Source organism: Hibiscus syriacus, unplaced genomic scaffold (assembly GCF_006381635.1).
Source record: "Hibiscus syriacus cultivar Baekdansim isolate YM2019G1 unplaced genomic scaffold, ASM638163v2 tig00002237_pilon, whole genome shotgun sequence".
Classification (NCBI taxonomy): domain Eukaryota; kingdom Viridiplantae; phylum Streptophyta; class Magnoliopsida; order Malvales; family Malvaceae; genus Hibiscus; species Hibiscus syriacus.
Genome location: NW_024061918.1, coordinates 13099493 through 13121834, shown reverse-complemented (window position 1 = coordinate 13121834; position 22342 = coordinate 13099493). Strand labels below are relative to the sequence as shown.

The 22342-nt window shown below is 33.4% G+C and overlaps 1 pseudogene; it reads left to right on the top strand.

The window, feature by feature from the left end:
• Positions 1 to 15259: 15259 nt before the first annotated feature.
• Positions 15260 to 18791, top strand: LOC120140895 (annotated as a pseudogene).
• Positions 18792 to 22342: the final 3551 nt, after the last annotated feature.

Sequence of the window (22342 nt, the reverse complement as noted above, 5' to 3'; positions counted from 1 at the left end):
CTTACAAAGAATGAAGTATCATCTCCTACATTCAGTCGTCTACTTTGAGACTATAATGTTTGCATGGTTCTGGAACAAAGTTGGATCCTTGAGATACAGTTCAAATGATTCATTTCTGCCATCTGGGTAAATTATGTAACCAAGTCGAACATCTTAAATTGGTTCTTTTAATCTTATTTTGCAAATAATCATTCATGTAATCTTTAAGACATTTACATTCTTGAAGAAATTCCGGTAAATTTAAGAGTTTTTTAAATGTTTGGGTATATCTTTTTTTTTCATTTTATAGATGTAAACAATACTTTTCTGTGCAATTTTTTCCGTGAATTTCCTGAAAAATCACCCTTAAAATATTTAATTCCCTGTCAGACACCGTTTAGACTTTATTTTCCGATCTAACACTCTTTGCAAGAAGGCGCGCCCCCTGAAGCGCGCTTTACGCTGAGATGGATACATGCTGGCAAAGGCGCGGCCCCTGGGCGCGCCTTATACTTCGTAGGGCTATAGCGCGGTGCAGGGGCCTCGCCTTGCATAATTTCATCTGAACTTCTCGACTTTAAAGAATCGTCTCTCCGCTATAAATACCTCTCTCCCCCGTAAACTTTCTCACAACTCCTCAACCGAGAAACTACTACAATAATCCTCTCAACCAGTAAAAAAACACCCGACAATCTTTTTATATTTTATTTAGAAGTTCGTTCGATCTTTCATTATAAGGTAATTTTTTATAATATTTTTTTATAATTATATATGATTATTTGAAAAAATGTTGTATTAATTGTTTTCAATTAATTTTTGTGGTTGTAAAATTGGAAAGCGGGAGCATACGTCGAAATATTTTTATCGATACGGTAATAATATAAAATTATATTATTTAAATATTTAAGTTTATGTGTAAAATTATTTACGTTTATGTGTAAAAAATTTATTGTGTTATATTTTCGTTCATATATTATTTATTTAATTAGGTTTGTTTCAGTTGTTTTTTTTTTGCAGATATAATATTGCCGCACTTTCAAACTCTAAGAATGACGCGAATTTTAGCTATTTTTTATTATGATGGAGAAATTCGAGAAGATGAAACCGGCGTTGTTTTCGTATCAAATCATTATGTTAAAATATCATTCAAGAGAAACATAACTCTTGAGGAGTTGATGACGAAGATTTCAATGAAGGTTCATGTTGGAAGTACTAGAAGAATGCCGTCGTTGCAGTACAGATTTCCAACATCATTGTTGCCATTAACTTATACAGCGTTTGAACTATCAAACAATGATGATGTTGAAATGGTGATTGATTCTCAAAGTAATTATTCAGACGTTGATATCGAGATGTATGCAAAGTTTGTTCAAGTGCGTGTTGTTCGGGGTCTGTAATTAAGCTCCCACTATGGGCTAGCTGAATAAGTAGACAGCCCGACTACAGTAATGTGTAATGATTTTAATGCCATAATGGGAAATCCGCATCATGGTGTCGTCCCATCAACTTCAATGGGGAGACATTCATCAGCAACTCCTTACGATATGTACCGAGGTGGGTCCACGAACAATCAATACGGCAACATCGAGACCAATTCAAGGAGAAGACATTCATCTGCCAATTTTTTCGACCTTAATATGGAAATGCCCTCGACGCAATAATCTATGCAATTTCCATTTGACACGATGGCTTCAAGCTCTAGGGGGAGGCATTCGACTGCAAGCTTTTTCGATCAATATGTCAATATGCCTTCTAGTTCAAGGGGAATGCGTGCAAGTAGTAGGTTCTTCGATCTAAATGTAGAGAGCATGGATGTAACACCCCAACCCGTACCCGACCCGGATACGAGTCCGAGATGTCACGTTGACATTTCAAAACCTTTATTCTTGTAAAATAACTGAACATTTGAACTTATATTAAGAAAATACGATCTTATATTGTTCAATTGTGTTTGGTATAAAATTTTGAGATAAAAACGTATTTATGAACAGTGAAATACTGTATGAACAATACCGTGAACAGTAATGAACAGTGCTACAGTGCATCGATGCATTGCTGCAGTACTGCTACAATGAATTTTGTAAAACGTTCATAAAACTCGTAAAAATTTAACCGTTCATTACTATACAATTGTCATTTACATAAACACATTTAAAACATTACAAAACTCAATCGTATGACTTTTCAAAACCGATTAGAACATATCGGATTTAATCCTTTATTTACATGCCAACCACTTTCCTTATTACAAAATACATACTATACATTTCTTTTCTGATCTGATATTTGGAAAAGAGAATTGATCTGTCTTGCATAACTCTTATCAATCTTCTTCTTCTCAGAACCTACACGTGAAACAATCACACGCTAAGTCTACGACTTAGTGAGGCATATAAAACATATAATATAACCATATAACATTTCGTATAAACAAAAGGTATACATATGCAAATACTATCATTAATCCCTTTTACTTACCATATATTCATCATATAACACATATATCACTATACTAAGGAATAACATATCATCATGTAATTTCTATAACATATTTTATATACTAAATATACATATCATATATATCATTTCAAAACAGAACACACATCATATCATATCAATTGATTTATTTACTCTCTTTAAAGTCTATGTATTAGCCCATGTATACTTTTGAGAACTTAAGGTATGTGAGTACATTGAGGTTGTGCACCACTATGTTGTCACCACAGCTCGTATAAATGTCCCGAATGACCTATCCAGAGGTCATACAGAACCTCGGCAACTGTCCATAGGTCCCGAAGAACGTAGGTAAACTGTCCATATGTTCCTTAGAACATATGTATACTATCCATATGTCCTGAAAGACATAGGTAAACCCTCGACTCTTGGCATGCCAACTATACCACTAGCTCTCATATTACATAACATGGGCATTATCATTTATGCATTTCATATCACTTGTTCTTTCTTTTCTGTCACATACCACAATATGTGTAACCATATATCTTATATCATATGACTTTCTCGTATATTCTCATATTTCATTATCACGTATTCATTTTATTCTCTATGTCCTTATCACATAGCTTATTTCTCATTCATATGTCACATAGCTCGTATCACTTTGCATGGTTTCACATAATCATATATATCATATTTTGTTCACATATATTTCCCATATATACATCACATAGCACATATATCTCATAGTTCTTTCACATAGCTTACTATCATATTTTCATATCATATGTCTTATAATAGATTCTTATATCATCACTTGTTTCCTTTTTACCTATTCACAATCACACTAACATGTACTTGCACCTATCATTTAACATATACACTCATATAATCAATCATACATACATTTCATGTCATTCATATTACATAATGTACTCATGTAAATCATGTCACATACAATAACATTTTAAGAGTTACTTCTTACCATAGTAACTCTGTCACTGGCTCATCGCAAGCCAATGTTCTTCTATAACATAAGCACAAATTAAATTGCACTCACCTTAGCCTTGCTTGCTTTGATTCAATCCTAACTCTTCGATTGTTCCGTAACTCGTTTAGGCTCGATATCTACATAAATATAATTTCCGAGATGATTATCAAAAGCCTAAACCTTATAACTTGATGTTAATAACTCAAGCTAGTTTAATGAACCAGAATTTCATTTTTCCTTTAGGGGTGTATCGATGCACTATGGGTGCATCGGTACACAAAATAGCTTTGAACTCCCATGCATCGATGCACCCCTTAATGCATCGATGTACATTCAAAAATTATCTTAGCGCATCGGTACATACTCCTAGTGTATTGATGCACCTGTCCAAAATAGCCCGAAATTCATCAATACTTCACCCAATTTTCATGTATAAAATCCTTATCATGCTACTAAACTTATCTATAACAACTTTAACTAATTTCTATCATTTCAACACTTTATAATCTCTCATATTCATTCAAATTCTTAAGGCTAGGAATCATACCAAATTTTCTATGTTATCCAAACTTAATTCTAACACTTCTATCTTCTTATTCTCATAGATGACAAGTCAAATTCATCCTCCAAATTCATTTAAACCTTCTTATTCAAAATTCCACCTAAAAACCCATTTTCTTTAATCTTTCGTAACTTCTTCATCTTTTGATTTTAAGATAATTTAAGATTTTCTTAATCTTAGTTATCATCTAATGATTAAAACTCACTCTTAAAATTAACAAATAATCAACAAAATATAAAACTCACCTTTGCTCTAGCTTGGGCACGTTGGAGAAGAGAAAAAGATGAAGAAGATAAGTTTGGAAACTTATCTCTTCACACATGCATCACATGGGTATTATAATACCCACTAAATTTTATTTAATTATTTTTCTTATTCAATGACCTATTTGCCCTTTGACTCTTTCAATATTTACTAACAACCCTTCAGTAAATACTTTCAAATAAATCATTGAACTTTTCAACTTTTCCACTTTAATCACCAAATTCTGAAATTTTTCAATTTGATCACTAACCCATAGTTTGGGATATTACAATGGAGGAACTATCATCTCCACCAAAAGAACCGCTTCTGAGTTAGGTGCGGATTGTACTGAGACTGAACTATTCATTCACCCAGAATCACCGCAATTCAACTACGATTATGATGATGATATAGATGAAATTCCCTCAAATGTGGCACAAACTGAACTTCCAGCACACATATATGAAGCTGACTATGGTGCAATGTACGGGTCAGAATTTTCATATATGTCTCATCTCGGTGACTATGGATTTTACTCATTAGTAAATAATGGTGACTTATCTTTAGGCATGGAGTTTTCAAGAAAAGAAGAAGCGATAATGGCTAAAAAAAATTACAATAACCGTAATTCTGTTCAATCCAGAGTCAACCGCTCTACGACAGAGAAATATGTATGCCACTATGCCCGACGTGAAAACAGATGCAATTGGATGGTTTGTGTATCGAAGAGGAAGAGGAAAAATAATATATGGGAACTAACGGTATACAACGGTCCTCACACATGTTGTGTTGGAGGGATCAACCAAGATCATCCCAACTTGGACTCTGAAGTGATTTGCCAAGCCATCATGCCCATGGTAAAAGCAAGCTCACATATAGTTATTGCAATGTTGATTTCTGCTATACAATCACAATATAGGTACAATGTCTCCTATAAAAAAGCTTGATTGGCAAAATAAAATACCATTGTCAAACTTCATGACGAATGAGATGCATCTTATAATGAACTTCTAAGTTGGTTTAGGGTTGTACGGAGGTTGAATCCTGGGATAATTATGGACTTCGAAACCTCCCATGCATACCATAACGATCAAGTTCTTCGCAATCGATGTCAATTCTACCGAGTTTTTTGGACTTACCCACAGTGCGTTAATGTTGTCAAATATTGCAAGCCTGTGGTCCAGATCGACGGGACTTTCTTGTATAAAAAATACAAGTAAGTTTTACTATTGGCAGTTGTCCAAGATGGTAATCGTAACATTCTTCCAGTAGCTTTTGCTCTTATTGAAGGAGAATATACAAATTTTTGGGCTTTTTTCCTCCAAAACTTACGTTCACATGTTATCACGAGGGAAAATATATGTGTCATTTCAGATCGCGGAGTTGGGATCAAAGCAAAAATAGAGTCTTTGGGTCCAATGTGGCAACCACTCTTTGTCCAACATAGGTATTGTATCCGACACATTGCTGCAAACTACATGAAGGTACAAGAAGAATGATAAGCGTCAAGTACTTGTGTGTATGGGTAAGTGAAACTGATGTAGTTTGTTTTATTTCGATCATTTTCATTTTTTAAAGAAACAAAGTTAGTAATTTATACATTTTATGCTCAAGTTACAAACTACAACCTCAAACATTTGAATCTATGCTTCAAGATTTACGGGTGAAGAACGAGAAAGAATACGATTACATCAGCCTCATCGATAAAGAAATATGGACAAACGCATATGATGGTGGATATCGATATGGACACATGACGACCAACTTGGCTAAGGCAATCAATTCAACCTTAAAGGGTGCACGTCACTTACCTGTAGCGGTTTTGGTAAAAACTATATATTTTCGTTTGGGGGCGCTTTTTGCGAAGCTCGAGGGACAAGCTCAAACATGGATGCAAGGCGGTCATGTATATCACTCTAGATTAGTTATAGATCTACACAAAAAAATTATGCATCAAATGGAATGTATGTAACAAGCTTCTCTAGAATGCATGAATTATTTCGTGTCACAGAGTTGTCGCGACCTCTTCAAGGGATTGAAGCTGTGTCGTTAAGAGTAAATCTACGGGATAGATGGTGCGAATGCGGGTTTTTTCAAGCTCTGAAGTATCCATGCTCTCATGTGATAGCAGCTTGCTTGCATACCCGTCAAGAATATAACTGTTTTTTGGAACCCGTATACCTACTATCAGAAGTTTTTAAGGTATACGAATTTGAGTTTCCCCCATAGGTAATGAAAAAGACTCTGATTATGTTCAAAATTGGGTTTCGATTGTACTAGATCCGAGTTTATTGAGGGAGCGTAGTCATCCAAAATCCACTCGAATTTATTGTGATATGGATATTCGAGAAACATATAGACACGAAAAAAATGTGGGCATTGTAGAAACTCAAGACACACTAGAAGAACATGTCCATTTCTTTTGTCATCAAGTAACCATTGATGAGGAACTTATGTAGTTTTTGTTTATCAAATAATATTTACTTAAAGTTAATGTCATTTGATAACCACTAATGATGATTAAAAAACAATTCAATGAAAACGGGATTCAACGTTGGCGTTATATGTGATTATAATAAAATAGATAATAAGTGACAAACTTAATAAAGTTATCGAACATAATTATTAAATATTATTCAACTAATAGCAATTTGGTATTTGAATATAATTTTAAATACAACAAACTTACAATAAGTATTAAATGGTAAATAAAAAAAATTACAATAACTGGTATTAAATAGTAACAATCAAAATTAACAAAATTAATTAACAAAAAGTCCAACAAAATTAACAAAATATATTAAGTATTAAATGATAAATAATAATAAAAATTACAATAAAGAAAGTCCAATAAACAAGTAAATACAAATATATTAAAATATAAAAACTATCGATGTCTGCGGTGCGAATGTGTTCCGCAGGGCGGTGGTTGTCGGTCTCGAGGAGGATTTCTTCGTATAACTAGTTGTGACTCCTCACTGTCATCATCATTACCATCATCATAATCATCGTCGTCGTCGTCGTCGTCGTCAGGAGCAGGAGTAAATATATTTTGTTGATGAGGAACTGATGACGATGTAGCACCTCCATAGAATAAGAACCCTGGAGGTGTATGACTGACTAACCCACCGCTTATAGATAACTGGGAAAACTCATAAAACCCAAACATCGATGAATGAGAAAACTATACAGGAGGTGTTTGTGCGGCGGCCATCGGTGATGAGGTTGTACCCGCTAAATAACTAGCATATGAACCTTAAGTCAGATCTACAAATATATACCCATAATATCCTCCATGAGGGGTCATATAACTCTGTGACGGTGGCGGCAGCGGGGTCATAAAACCAAGTGACGGTGGCGACATCTGGTAAGGGAAAGGCGGTGGCGGCATCAGATATGATTACGGGGTGTAGGTCGTTGCAGACGGTGGCTGCTGTGAAAGTCTTGCTGGTGCAACTGAGGACGAATCGGAAGTACATGCTCTCAATCCACGAGTCGAGGGACGATGGGGTTGTGACGGTGCACATCTCTGTCGACGTCGATGAAAGCTCTGCCCTCGTGCAACCTCGGAAAGTATAAACGACTTCCCGTTACTGTTGAACCATTCATAATAACCATCTGTAACCGTCAAGATGTCATCATAAATGGGCTCTCTATAGGGAAGGAGCCGATATCGATCCTCCCAAATCACGACCCACTCATGATGCTTCACCAGCCAATATGTATCCGACTTGCCGCGTCGATCTGTGCTATGCAACTCGTCCATATTACGAGGTGCTTTCGAAATTGGTTGTGCAAAACCAAATTGTCGGAGCACGCGATCAGTGAGTGCCACTCGATGATCGTATAACAGATCAAAGGGACCACCGTTATTCAAACATCTGATAGGCCCCTCAAGTCAGGTGGGATGCACATCATCACATCATCATTACAATATGGAACCCATTCAAACTAAAACAAATATATATAAAATTTTTATCAAAATAATAATCTAATTATATAACTATAATACAAAATCGATTTTTAAACATTAAAATGAATACCTCTGTACCAGCCTTCTGATCAATTAACACCCTTATTTTTTCTAAATCATCAGGTAGTCCCGATGATTTTTCCTGTCAGTAGACCACCTATTCAAGGAATTTTTTTATTATACACTGTATAAAATGATTAATATATGAAATCAGTTTTATAATTACCTCAACAGTAGTGGAAATACAAACATGTTCTTCACAACAGGACATAAAAAGGGTAATCAATACCATGCCCAAGACTGCAGCAAAATGAGACATCCGCTGATAGCATTTTTCCTGTAGTCAGTCGCTCGACACATCTCCCTATACAGGAAAACCAAAATTTCCGAGCCCCAACTCAATGATCTGGCCAGATGAAAGCCGCCCAGATGTCGCAACCACATACAGTGAACTTGGTTGCACGATTTGTCCGGTATTAGCAACACTCCTATCAGCTGCAGTATGCATGCCCAATCATACATTTTAACTTCATCATCAGAGGCATCCTCGCTCAACTCCCAAAAATTTGCATCTAACCAATTTAACGGTATCCGACCACTGTTAAAATTTCGCGGGACACCTCCTAGATAATCCCGGCACAAAGTAGTTCAGTTACTGTGCACCATCCCTGAAATCACATCTTCATCCACCAAAAGCCCCAAGTCCATAGAAACATCCTCAAGCGTAATCATGCACTCTCTGCACGGAAGATGGAATGTGTTGGTCTCCGGCCTCCACCACTCCACTAATGCAGAAATAAGGACTGGTTTTATCTTACAATGACCTTCATATCTACCTATGTGACCGAATCCAGCCTCGACTAAATACGGCCAGACACGGGTAGGTATCGCTAACTTAAGATTCCTAATAAAAGGATCTAATATACGACCGCTCTCCTAAAATATTAATAATTACAAAAATTAATTTATAAACTAATAATCATGCATTAAATAAATAAATTATTACTAATAATTTAAATCAAATTAAAATGTAAAAATGTTATCGTATCAACATAATGACTCAATATATGATTTCCATCCAAACGAAGCAGATCACCTTCCATTTTATAACTGCAAAAAAAATTAATTAAATTAATTAAATAAAATATTAAAATAATTAATATAAAATAAAATAAAATATACCTTAAGTTAAGAGGATTTAAGAGAAGTTGAGAGGATTTGAGAGAATTTGGTGTGATGAAAATGATTGAGAATTAAGGTATTTATAGGGGTGGGAAAAGGTTGTGAACGGTCTGAAATTAAAGCAAAGGTGCGACCCCTGCACCGTGCCTTTTTGACACGTGTCAGAATTAAAGCAAAGGTGCGGCCCCTGCATCGCGCTATAGCCCTACGTGACATAAGGCGTGCCCTAGGGGCCGCGCCTTTGCCAGCGTGTATCTATCTCAGCGTAAGGCGCGCCTTCCTCCAAAGGGTGTTAGATCGGGAAATAAAGTCTAAACGATATCTGACAGGGAATTAAAAATTTTAAGGGTGATTTTTCAGGAAAATCGCCAATTTTCCATCTTTCAATTTCCTCTTTCCTGGTCTTTACTTCATCCGTTCTGGATTCCACTAAATAAGCCCCTATTGGGTTGGGCAGTTTAATACAGCCACTGAGATTCAAATTTTTCATTTCCCTTACTTTAATACACAATATATCAAAGTGGTAATAATTTTAAATTAATTTAATATATTTAATACTTCATTTATATGATGACACATGTCATAATATCATTGGAGGAAATTTTATTAATTTAATTTTTATTTAATTTAAATATTTTCCTCTAATCAGATGGTGTTGTGCTGCATTGAGGTGGGTGAATCAAACCTCTACCCCCTTGATGATCGGGAAATAAAGTCTAAACGATGTCTGACAGGGAATTAAAAATTTTAAGGGTGATTTTTCAGGAAAATCGCCAATTTTCCATCTTTCAATTTCCTCTTTCCTGGCCTTTACTTCATCCGTTCTGGATTCCACTAAATAAGCCCCTATTGGGTTGGGCAGTTTAATACAGCCGCTGAGATTCAAGTTTTTCATTTCCCTTACTTTAATACACAATATATCAAAGTGATAATAATTTTAAATTAATTTAATATATTTAATACTTCATTTATATGATGACACATGTCATAAAATCATTGGAGGAAATTTTATTAATTTAATTTTTATTTAATTTAAATATTTTTCCTCTAATCAGATGGTGTTGTGCTGCATTGAGGTGGGTGAATCAAACCTCTACCCCCTTGATGATAAGGAACCACCTTAACCACTAACCTAAGGCTATTTTCTGGTATAATGCTTACTTCAACTAATGTTTATCTTACAATATAATGAAGTCTGGATCAATAAAAATAGAAGCCACACTAAAATGACTCAAGTCGGGGCAAACTATATATTTTAAAATATATTAATTTTTGGGTGATTTGAATATAATAAATATATAACTTTGACCATTTAAAATATAATAAAAATAGAAACAACACTAAAACAACTTAATTCGAATAAATTAATATTTTAAAACCTATTGTTTATATTCAATTAATGTGTTTATACATGATATAAAATATGAAAAAAATATAATATATTATAAAAAATTAATATGATTTAATACAACAGTCCAGAATTATATTTTATATATAAAAAATTATATAAAAAATTTAATAAAATTAAAGTTTTGCTATATATTAAAAAAATGAGAACCAGGCGACGGAGAGTAATTTAAAAGGTTCCAGCCTTGGTTCCATATATATATATAAATGAAAACCAGGCTAGGGAGAATAATATAAAAGGTTCCAGACTTGGTTCCATGTTGAGTAATCTGAATAGCATGGTTTTCAGAACCGGCCATGCTACCGGTTCACTGGTTCAACCGGTTGAACCGGACGATATCATAATTATTTAAAAAATTAAATAAAAAAACCAAAAAATATTTAATAAAAATAATTTTTTTATATCACAAGTCATATTCAAAGCAAGTCATAACATATATAAGTTAAAAACCATAAAATCAAGTGAAACAAAATGATTTAAATTAACTACAACAACATAATATTTAAGGTAAAACATATTAAATAATAAATATAATTATATAACTATAATTAAAAAATAAATTTGGGGCTAAAAAAATCATAACAAAATGATATTGTTTGGTTTAATTATTTTTTTTAAAAACAATATCACTTGGCTAAGAAATATAGAAGAGCATTCTAAAAGTCTAAAGAGTAAAAATATGAGAACAAAACAATCTCACATTGCTAAGAAACATAGAAGAGCATCCCAACTAACTTCTATAAATAATAGAGATAATTTGGCATTCAAAATCATGTAGCCTTTTGGTGAGCATTGAGTGAACTATTCTTTCACTTCAATCAAGCTCGAATTTTAGGCTTCAATCGAGTTTCTAATTTTTTTTTGAGTTCAAGTCTTTTCGAGTTCAAGTTTCAATATTATATTTCGAGTTCGAGTTGAACTTGATAATTTTTAGCTCGTGAGTTTGAGTCGAGTTGAGCTTACTTTTAAAGTTTTCAAGTTCGAGTCGAGCTCAGCAATACTCGAGTTCGACTTGGCTCGTTTAACAAATGACGTCGTTTGGTTTAGTTTAATTTTTTTTAAAACAAAATTGGCGGTTTTTTTCCAATTTTTTCCGGTTTTTTCCGATTTTAAGCCGATCCGGTTCGAACAGTTCAACGGTTCTGACCGGTTCACTAATAGCGGTTCAACCGGTGTAGATTAAATCGTACTAGACAATGGTTCCCGGTTGAACCGGCAGATCCGGTCCGATTTTTAAAACAAAGCTGAGATTATAAGGTATTTTGGTAAATCCAAAAAAATTTGGTTAAAATCGTATATTATAAGACATTTTTGGTGAGATTATTTTCTCTTAATAAAAATGAAAAAAAAAACAAGTTAGAGCTGAGAAGAGACTAGAGATACGTATCTCGCGCGTTGGTTTGTGACTGGCAGTGTGACGGATTTGCTGGTGGTGCTTTGGCTGCGCTAGGTTAGGATTCGGAAAAAATAGATTTGTTTTGACTTTTCAAAGTTCTGTGGGTATCTAATACGGGTTAGGACTGGGTAAAACCTTTATTAAATAAAATATATTGTTTTTTATTAAAATAATATTAAAATTATTTCTTTAACGAATTTCCCTCCCCAACGAAAGGCTCAGAAGCGGCTGCGCCTGCGCCTGGGCTTTTCCATAAGAGCGTGAAAGGCGCTAAAGGCGAGCCTCTTAAAACTAAGACAACAAGACCAGCACCTGTAGACGCGCATTTTAAAACTAATTCAACAAAACCAACACACATCTGAGTAACAAACAAGAACATTAACCATTCAAGAGGTCAAGTAAATGTTATACCCCATATGACCTTTATTGCATGTTTTTAAAGCTTCCAACGGTTATAACTCATCCTCAACGGTCATAAACGACTAACAACTCATTCTACAGAATAAAAACACATCAAAAACACTTGAAGAATGTCACTACACCTATCCAAACTTAAAGATCAAGAGAAAATAATATTTTATTCTTATTTTTCCATTTTATCTTGTATATAGTGTATTGTGCCTTATTGAATATCTTTGTATTTATTATTTGTGAGCTTAAATCTTTGTAAATACCTACCTTGTGAGGTATTATTGTTTACCAAACATCCTTTGTAAGAGGGGAGAGGATTTAGTTGAGCCTAAGACAAACTAGAGTTGTAAAGGTTACTCTTTGTCCTAGAAAAAGAAAGAACAAATTAGTGAATTTGTTAGAAAATCCTTCTTACTCTTTGTCCTAGAAAAAGAAAGAACAAATTAGTGAGTTTGTTAAAAATCCTTATTGTGGAGCTAAGATAGTGGATGCAGATTTTAGTTCAGAGAGTCGAACAACTATAAATCTTATGTCTAATTATTATATTTTATTACTTTCACACCAAAGATTTTTTAAAGGCCAATTCATCCCCTCATAGTGGTTTTCGGTTGATCAATCAAGCCTAACAAATGGTATCAAAGCGGGTCACAATCGACAGTTTAACAACCTTGTAAAGATCCTAGTAGAGCTTTATCAATTTCTTATTCAACTGAGATGATGGTTTCCACTTCCATCTCATTTTACATGGAGGACTCCCAACCGATCGACAAGTTTCTAAATTTCAATAGAGCTAACTATGGTCATTTGAAGAAAAAGAAATCTTTTTAAATAATTCATCTAGCTTAATAATGACAAAATGCTCACGCTGTCATTTTTATTGTCACATGGAACATACTTGTCATATTAAAAATAGAAAACATTTCAAAATTAGATAAGTATGAGTTTCTAAGGGAATTAGATGCGTTGAAACTAATATTCAAGGACCCAAAGCAATTTGGGCACTGAAAACAAAGTAAATGTCTCTTATAGGTGTGTTGGAGCAATGATAATCAGGGTTTTAAAAAATGGTTCGCGATTGCGATTTCGGCTGCGATATAGCGGTTTCGCTGCCGTTCGAGTTACCCGCGACGACCACAATAGCGTTCGCGATGGCCGCAATCACGGTAAATCTGAAATAACCGAAAACGCGACCGTGACCGCGATTTGAAACCCTGATGATAATAACGGTAAAAGTTTTGGATGCTCTAATCACACAAAGGAATAATGGGTAACTTCTAAACTTAAAGTTTATTGATTTTGTATGTTGGTTACCTATTGATTTTTATGCATGCCTGAGTATTGAACGTGAATGATTACATGTTGTTTGTTATCTCATGTATGTTGAAAATGTCTTATGATGAACATATTTCAAAATTAAAAGCTTTTATCATTATTTAGTTCATCATAATATTTGTTTTGATCAAGTAATACTTTTATGATTTCTTTAAAATATCTTGACCAAAAATGTACTTTTGTTGAAAATTATATTTCTTTCACCAAGTGATATCCATGATTTATTGAATATATATTTTTAATTTGATTCACTTTAAATTTATGGTACCAAATATGATATTAATTTTAAAATTTCTTTCAATTGGTATCATTTAAATGATGCATATGTAAGAAAATTTTAAATATTTTTCTTAACTTGAATATTCCTTCTTTAACATCCTCCATACCTACAATTGATATCATATACTTTTTCAAATATCAATTGATATCAATTTTTTAAAAATTAGTATTCCATGAATTTTATCATTAAAAATTTTCTTGGGATATCAAGTAAGGGGGAATTATAGAAAATGATTTTTAATAGATTTGCATTCATGCAAATCTAAATAATACAAATTGTGATTTATGAAATATATTTTTCTATTGCATGACTATATAGTAATTAGTTTGAATGTTCATCAATTGATTTTAATTGCTTGAATTTTGATGAAACTCGTTCTTTTACTTTTTGCATATTTATATATGTATGCTTAGTTTTCACATCTTTAATATGCAAATGCATATGGTTAAATGTTCATGCATATGTTCTTATTAGCAATTGGTATCCATATTAAATGCATAAACATTGTGTAGTGCTTTATGCATATAAGATTCAATATGTCATTTTTAATTATTGCAAAAGTATAACAAATCTTGGATTTATTGAATTTAATGTGTTACTAATATACTTTTTAATCTTATTGAAATTTAATATTCTTCTAAGTGCATTAGTGTTTTTGTGCCAAAATTTTTCATGGAATGCTTTATCATACCCACCCCAAAGATATGTCTGCATGTAAGTTTTATGACCGCAAATCATGATAGCATTTTCATTTATTTTCAGATAGAATTGTTTGCTTTTCATGTTTATTATTTGTTTCCTTCTGTATTTTACATTTCATTTCTTACAACCGTTCATATTACTACTGTTCTGTATTTTACAGGGCTTGGACCTGCACATCTTGATTTTAGTTTAATTACACATCAGTAGTACAAATTTAATTGTTCAGTATTTGATGGTTTATTGTCATGGTACACGTGTCAGGACTATGAAACTGCGAGTACCATCGGGTCAAAATCCTACAATACTATTATGGGGGGAGCTTGTAACATTGGAAACACGAAAAATGGAGGTTCCATGTAAAAACAATTCTGAAGATTGTGTGGATTTTGCAGCCGCAACAACTGCAACCCTTGGAGTTCCCTCTCCCAACCTGACAAAAACCAGATCATTTGATGATTCTCCTCGTTCTGTTTCTGATCAGAAAAGCTTAGGAAAAGGGGATCTTGAGGAGGAAGAAGAGCTAATGAAAGCCTTGAAACTATCAGAAACTGAATCGCCAACCTCAGTTGGTGATCCTGGCAGTTTCGATATAAGATCATGTTCAAACAACCCGGTTTCTGTAGATTCTGTAGAGGAACAAGAGGGAGACAAAGGCGTTAAGCATCAGAACTTGCAGCAGCAGGAACCATCCTTATCAGATAATTGCACTTCCTTGAGCAACAATAGTGGTGATCAGACTTGTTTTGAGACCCTATCAATCTCAAAGGAAGAGTTCCTAAATACTAATGGTGTTATTCAGGATCAATCATTTTATGTCAAATCTGGGGATATTACCCTTTCTAATGATGTGGTCAAGAAGAAGAATAATGTTAAGACCATGGTTATTAAGGGGAGTAGTGTTGATGAATTGCTCCAGATTGAAGATGCAGCTCCTTTTTCTCTTGCCGAAAGTATTTATACAGATGGAAACTATACTGAAATTTCAGAATGGGGTGAAAAGATTGAGATCCAATCCAAATATGCAATTGATGCTCTTGACATTCCAAATAACGTTGATGGTTGTGACACAACAGAAGAGCTGTCTGTATCTTTGCAGAATGCTGGTTCAGATGCATCTAGTGACAGAATACATCATACAGATGTGCCTAAAACGTTTACTTCTAATCTTGATGGAAGTGAACCTATAAAAGAAGGTGAAGAGTGCATACTAGATTCAGTAACAACAACATATCAAGACCGTGAGCCTGTATATGAAGGTGAGGTACTTCTTGCAAAACAAGCTGACAAAACAGCTGTAGGGACTCCAATATGAGGTCTAAAGATGAAATCACTCCACAGCAAGGTTAGTTGGTGCACCTTATCAAAAATGTAAATCTGTATCTTTTTAGGGTGTGATTATGTTTCTTTCATCGGATTTAGCTTCATTGTTTGTTGTGTTTGCTATTTAACTTACTGGTTGCTTGTTGCTTCCTCAAGAATTGTTACAAGGATAACTAATGTATTCTCTTATCCATTTCTGTTTTCATTTTTTAATTCTTAAAATCCCTTTTTTATACAAATGGACTTTTTTGTTTAGCTATTTTCATGCATTTAATACAAGGTAGCCTAGTACTAATTTTCTTCATGCGATACAGGGGAACTGATTAGGAACTTCTTGAAGAACAATGCTAGTCAATTGACCTTTTCTGGGTATGTTGAGGAACTTTTTATCCGTTTAAAGATGTAATATTATATTCCAGTACTGTCATTATATCTTCATGGCATGAGGAAGCTTGTTGTTCAGCATACTGTTAACGTATTTGCAGGCTTTTTTTCTTACAAGACTGACTCAAGGGACGTGAACTCGTGTTTTCTTTCGAAATAATCATTTCAGCACCACGTTTAAGGTTAGGAGCTGGAATCATTTTTTGCGAGTTATTGCTAATAGCAGTCTATGTAGGGATGGCAATGGGTCGGGTCAGGTTTTTAGGCCATCCGACCCGACCCGAGAAGAAAGGGTCTTCTACCCGTGACCCGACCCGACCCGACAAAATTAAGGTTTCACCTGACCCGACCCGAATATGACTTGGAAACCCGACCCGAAATAACAAAAAAAATATTTTTATTCAATAAAAACAGTGACTTAATTGAAAAAAATTTATATATAGAGGTGTATTATTGTAATTATCCCTAAATATATAGGGTAAAATTATATATATTTTCGGGTCGGGTCGGATTTTTTCCACCCTAAACCTGACCCGACCCAAACAGTGCATTAAAAAACCCAACCCAAACCCTAATTTTTTTAAAAAAATCTGACCCGATCGGGTCAGGTCGGGTCGGAACCGTCGGGTTCGGGTTGAGTTGTCATCCCTAAGTCTATGGATTGCTAATGGGTGAAGTACACCAGAGGTCCCTAAACTATGATCAAATGATTGTTTTGGTTATTAAACTTATCAAACTATTGTGAAATGATTATAAAATTTATTGAAATATTACAAAATAGTCACTACAATGTTATAATAATAAAGTTCGATAAATTTAATTATAATTTTGTAATAGTTTGATAAAATTTAATGACCATTTTATAACTTTTGAAAGTTCAGTGACCAAAATGATCATTTGATCATAGTTTAGGGGCCTCTGGTGTCCTTTTTCCATTGCTAATTATGCTTTTATAACTCTTGAACAACTTTAGTAAATTAATAAACTGAGTTTACAATCAGTTTTTTTAATTGCTCTGTTTTAATTGTTTATTGATTTGATGAAATTCATGCAGTATTACGGTGAACTCTATCTTTTAGTTACTGACCAAGGCTATTTAAATCAGCCCGATTTGGTGTGGGAGAAACTCAATGAGGTAAAATTATTACCTTGAGATCATCTTAACCAAGAATCACTTCATTGTGCTTTGGATGTCATTTATAATTGCAGTCAACCTTGGTAAAGTTGGAATATATGGTGGTTTTTTTTTTGAAGTTACAAAGTATATTGCAGTCCTCAAGAAAGATCCTTTGTTGATAATGTTGGCTACTGCATGTTTGCTGTGTTGATTTGTCATGTTGTTTAACTGGGATGATTGTATTCTATTTTTGCTTTAGCTTTGAGAAGAAATGGAAAGCTCCAAATATAAGGAAACAAAAACCTATGCCAGCCGATGGTTTTAGGATGGAAGTTCTAGCTATAGCTGCTGTCTGTGGGTTTCCCTGTTTGTTGATTGTAGACTATAAATTGAGCAAAGGGCAGAGTATTACTCCTGACTTTACATATTGTGCTTTGAGGGACACTAAATCTTTCTCCATGCCATGCTGTAAAAAAGTTCACAGTAAACAACTATGCCTTTTTAATGGAAAGAATATAAAAAATTGCATGAGATATAGGTTTTTCCTTGTCTGATCCATATTCCATAACACTAGAACCTTTTAAATGCTCTTCATATGATGATGGATTTCGCCAATTCTTTTATTGCCTTTTCCCTATTTAACTTTCTAATAAGATAAAAATGTTTTGAAAGTGTTGGCTAAAGTTCTTAAAATTTTAAATTTGAACCTCTCAACTGTTGTGAACCAATTTTGTTTCTGTTCTTGTTCTTTTAAGTCTGGTGTCCAAAACTTAATCCATGCTTTCAGGTCAATGGAGACACACTGTTTATGACTGGCAACTTTAAGGAATTCAAGGTGGATAGTCACACGAATGGTTCTTGGGATGAACAAAATGCTATGGCTAGTACATCTGTATGTATTTCCCTTTGGCAAGAGTATTTTGAATGTCAATTTTGAATTTTTGATCAACTTGAATGAAACATAAAAATTTACCTCTTCCGCAGGACTACATTGCCAGCATTGATAGTGCAGCACAAGCTGGGTTGGATATAACGTAATTCCACCAACTTTCGGTTGTCTATTTATTATTTTTATACTATAATTCTCTGAATGCAGCATTTTCTAATTAGTCTCAGTGATAAATTGGAGCCCATTATTTTGTGGATATAAGACATTTGATCATATTTCTGAAACGTTGTATTCTATATTTGCTTATTTGGAAAATTGGTCGAGTTAAAATATTTCATGAATGGATTAAAATTTTCTATAAACATCAGTGGTTCTTGATTATTGATTCTTTGTTGATGTCATCACACCTCAGATTTACAGCTTGCAATAGCTTTACAACAACAGAGTTTGAACGAAGACCACAACGTCCTTAATAGATATCATAAGTGTCAATCTAATTTGTATAAGAATATTAGGAAACTGTTCAGATGGAAGAGTAATGCCTTAAAGTATATCTGAAACAGTAGAATAATGTTGAGACTAAATCAGGCTTTCCATTAGTACCGTGAAGACCTGGTGCTGCTTGTATACTAGGCATTGAATGAGGGGGGGTTTCTTTTTTTTTGAAATTTCAGGGTGGATTATATAATAGAGAGTTGGGGCGGGTTGGGTTTAAGGTAAAAACCATTGACCCAATCCGACCTAATATAAATTACCCAGTATATATATATATAATGTTTTAGGGATTTCTCTCTTTATAATGTTAAAATATAATTATTTGATTGTTTAATATTTATTATATATTTTTTATTTTGAAGTATCAATATATTAGATCGAGTTAGATTAGGTTTGGATTTGGAAAAAGGTTAATAATCATTGGGACGGGGACGGGGTGAGTTGAATCAATATATTTCGAGTCGGGGTTGGGAAGGGAAAAACACCTGCCCCACCCCTGTGCCATCGCTGTATAAAACAGTAGCCTGAAAGATGGGAGATTAGATGGCATGACTTTAAGGGTGTGTTTGGTTCGGGGAATATGGGATTCTTCCGGGAATGGAATCCACATTTTCCCGTTTGGTTGGTCAGTAATTTCATTCCTGATAATGTTTTATTATCAATAGTAGATTTTTTGGGGTATATTACCGGGAATGTCATAACCCCCTTCCCTTATGTATTATTGGATTACCGGCGCTTTGGACTAAAATGCCCTTAAATTATTTTTTCAAAAATATCATTCTTCTGTCATTGAATAATAAAAATTCTACGAAGGTTAAATTACAAATTTATCCTTAAACTATTTTAGATTTACAAAAAATCTATAATTAAAATTTATATGAAGTTCAGGGTTAAAATAAAATTTTACCCTTTCATTAAACTTTTATATTTCAATTTTGTAAAAAAAATATAATTTTTATGAATTAAATTTTTGAAATATATAATATCTTATAGTATTATATGATTCACTTGTTATTATATAAGACAATTTGGTCAAATATACATTCTAATAATTTTTATTCTTTTAACCAAATAAGGTAATCTTACATTCCTGCTAAATCAACCAAACACAAAATACAACATTCCAAATAATCATATTCCTTGGTAATCTTACATTCCGTGAATCAAACACACCTTAATAGGCTTGTTATTAATTATAGGATGAGCAGTGTAGCATTAACAACTATAATTAATGAATCCTTTGCTATTATTTTTTGGGTAAACAACTTATTTAGTCACCCAACTATTGTAGGGATGGGCATGGACTTGAACCCGATGGGTTTTAACCTGACCCGATCCGACCCGATTGGATTTTTTTAAAAAAAATTCGGGTTCAGGTTTAAGGTGAAAAATACCAGACTTGGCCCGACCCGACCCGAAAAAATATATAATTTTATCTTATATATTTAGGAACAATTACAATAATACACCTCTATATATAATTTTTTCAATTAAGTCACTGTTTTATTGAATAAAAATAATATTTTATTGGGTTTTTAAGTTATATATCGAGTCGGGTTCAGGTCGGGTGGAATCTTGTTTTGGTCGGGTCGGGTTTCGGGTGGAGGATTCCATTTTCTCGGGTCGGGTGGACCAAAAACCCAACCCGACCAATGCCCATCCTTAGCACCATAATTAATTTTTTATTGGTGGGTTACCAAAATGAAACAAAAATGTAATATTAAGTATGATTTTGAGAAAAAAAACAATTGACTAAAATGGAACTTTATGAATAGTTGGGTGACTACATTCGTAATTTATCCTTATTTTTATGCACTCCTGCATCAAACATGGTGGCTTTAATTCGTAGATCAACTTGGTTTATGGGAGCATTAAATTGAGAAGTAACAGCGGAGGAAGGAACCCGTCATCTTCAATGCCAAAGAGATGCAAAATCAAGAGAGAAGTGTATTGTGATGTGAGGTTCGTTTTTAACGCATTTAGGAAGTCTATGAACTGTAAATGATTCGCGTCTTTTGGTCCAATTGGTATTCAACACTAATAATAAAAACGTTTGATACCAACAACCAGTTGATCTAGTGGGATAAAACACCAGGTCTTTTAAGTAAAGTCAGAAATTTGAATCTTGTCGTTTGCAAATAGAGCAAATTGGGTTGGGAGGGTCGCCCTCACCTCTATAGTACTCGATATGAATTAGTCGATCAATAAATCAGATACTACTAATTAATTAAAAAAAACCCCTTGATTAACCAATTCTGTGATTATAGATGGGGAAGTATTCTAGTGTAAAAAAAGGGGAAGTACATAGCACAGGGGCTGCCTCATATAATAAATATAGAAATCAATGTGTTGTGGGGAAGTGAAATTTGAAGTTGGTGGCCCCAAATTTATAAAGCAAGGAAATGGTTGAACAGAGCTGGGTCTTTTAGTACATCCGATTGGAATAATAATTTTTTTATCAAAGGATTTGGGACGGGGAGAGTGATGTTGAAGTGTAAAATAATTGACAGCGTCTGGTTTAAATGATTTTTTTTTTATGGTAGAGGTCTCGAGTTAGAACAAATTGTTTGTTTGTAAAAATATTTAAATATTTATTATTAAGTGATTAAAATCTTTTTAAATAATGTCTATCTTCTAATCACTCACACTAATAAAAAAATATAGAAAAAAAGGGTTGGATCATATTTAGCTAGATCAATGGGGTCGATTCTCCTTTTCCTTCTCCTAACAGTTCAACATCAAATGCCTTCTTTTGTAGTGTCAGCGTCTTATCCTCTTAATTGAATTGTCTCTCGACTCACTTAATATATAAATTTTAAGAAAATTATATAACGCTAGATGAACATCATTAACGATGAGTATCATTAATTTACTTTATAAAAATTTAAAATAGATTAACATATAATTAAAAATTAATTAAAATTTTAAAGGTAAATTATTTAAAATAAAGAGTAGATTATATCAATGATCACCTAATTATTGTCTTTTTTAATTTTGATAATCATTTTTGAAATTTTATCGATCATGTTACTAAACTATTTAAATACATTCAATTAAGACACTTTTGGTTAATATTTAACGGAGATTCTAATGTGACAGTTAAAATATTTGGTAAAATTACACATTTGGTCATTGTTACTTATATATTCTACCAATTTAGTCTTAATTTTAAAATAAATTTAACCCTCAAATCAAATGGTGTCATGTGTCACTGTAATTTA